Source organism: Haliaeetus leucocephalus, unplaced genomic scaffold (genome assembly GCF_000737465.1).
Source record: "Haliaeetus leucocephalus isolate CR32 unplaced genomic scaffold, Haliaeetus_leucocephalus-4.0 Scaffold517, whole genome shotgun sequence".
Classification (NCBI taxonomy): domain Eukaryota; kingdom Metazoa; phylum Chordata; class Aves; order Accipitriformes; family Accipitridae; genus Haliaeetus; species Haliaeetus leucocephalus.
In genome coordinates, this window is record NW_010972953.1 from 4,864,758 (window position 1) to 4,866,260 (window position 1,503).

Genomic DNA, 1,503 nt, shown 5'->3' on the forward strand with positions numbered 1-1,503 from the left:
CCCCCCCAACACCCAAGCAGGCAGGAACGGGCAGGAACCAGGCAGGAACAGGGATTGAGTCAGGACTGGCATAGCCAGGGCCCAGCACACCAGGGTCCATCCAGCAGTGCCCGTCACTTGTCCATCACACCCTGGATGGAAGGGCTGCCTGTGGGCACAGTGAAGGTGATGGTGAGCCTTCCTCCCTGCTGGTGCCCAGCTGCTCCCTCCTCCCACCCACCACCGCCTTCCAGCCCTCTTCTCTCCACAGGTGCCCACCATGGCCGTGGAGCCACATCCATCTCCTCCCTGATCCAGCACCGAGCAGCTGCAGGCAGAGGCTGCCGCCCCCCCCAACAGCCACAGCTGGGGTGCACGGACTTGGGGTCCCCATGGCTCCCCCCCCGAGCCAGCCCTGCTCTATGAAAGCTCCAGTTGCAATTAAGTGGGAGACTTTAATTACCAGGGCTGAGCTGTGGAAGGACCCTGCCCAGCGCCGGTGCCAGGGGGCACAGGGGGAATGGGGGGGGGGGGCGGGACACCCCAACCCTGCTTTGTTTCACTGAGCAGTGCTGTGCCCAACTCAGAGAGCTGGGGTTGAACTGGGATGCTCCCCCAGGCTGGAGGGCTCTGCCCCCAACGTGGGGCTGGAGAGGGACAGCACACGTGTCCCCGTGGGCCTGGGGACAAGGGACACATCGCGCGGGGGACACGCGTGCACCCCACACGAAGGGAGAGCGGTTTTGGGGTGCTGGGTGTGTCAGAGCCTGCGGGCGCTGAATATTAGGGGGTGCGTGTGCGCGCACACGCGTGCACGGAGCTGCGGGCAGGGTTGCACGGAGTGCACACGTGTGCACAGCCAGGACAGGCAGCGTGCGTGTGTACACGTGTGCACCGAACACACATGGGTGTGCACGCGTACGCATGCCAAGCGCGGGGGCGATACGAGGTGGGGGGCAGCCGGGTGGGCAGAGCGGGCAGCCCTGGGTGGGTGGGGGGCACAGCCCCAAGCCCCAGCGCTACCGGGGGGGGTGACAGAGATGCTGCCGTGGCCGTGGGGTGCCCCGTGTCCCCCTTGGCCCCACAAATCCTACGTGTCCCTGGGTGCCCAGCCCCAGGCGTGGGGTGGCCGGAGCCGGTGGCTGCAATCTGGCACCGGGGCTCTGCCCGCTGCGGTCCGGTGCCAACCGCCTCCTCGCCTCGGCTGGCGGTGCCACGCAATCTGCTCTCCTCGCTTGGCCCCCCCCCCGGCACTGGGCATCGTGCCATACTGCCCGGCCAAGCCTGGCCGGGGGCCTGGCCCTTCCCAGAGGGATTTTATTCTGGGATGGGGAAGAGGGGAGGGAGGGGGATGCGGCCGCATCCAGCCCTGTTGTGCTGCGTACCCCTATTCCCTGGGGGATTTGCAGCCCTTGGAGGAACTGGGGTGAAGCAGGAGCCGGGGAGGTGCCCGGGACGGTGGCATGTCCCCTAACCCCCTGCTATGTCCCCAAATCGGCTGGCATTGGCCCCGTGCCCCCCTCC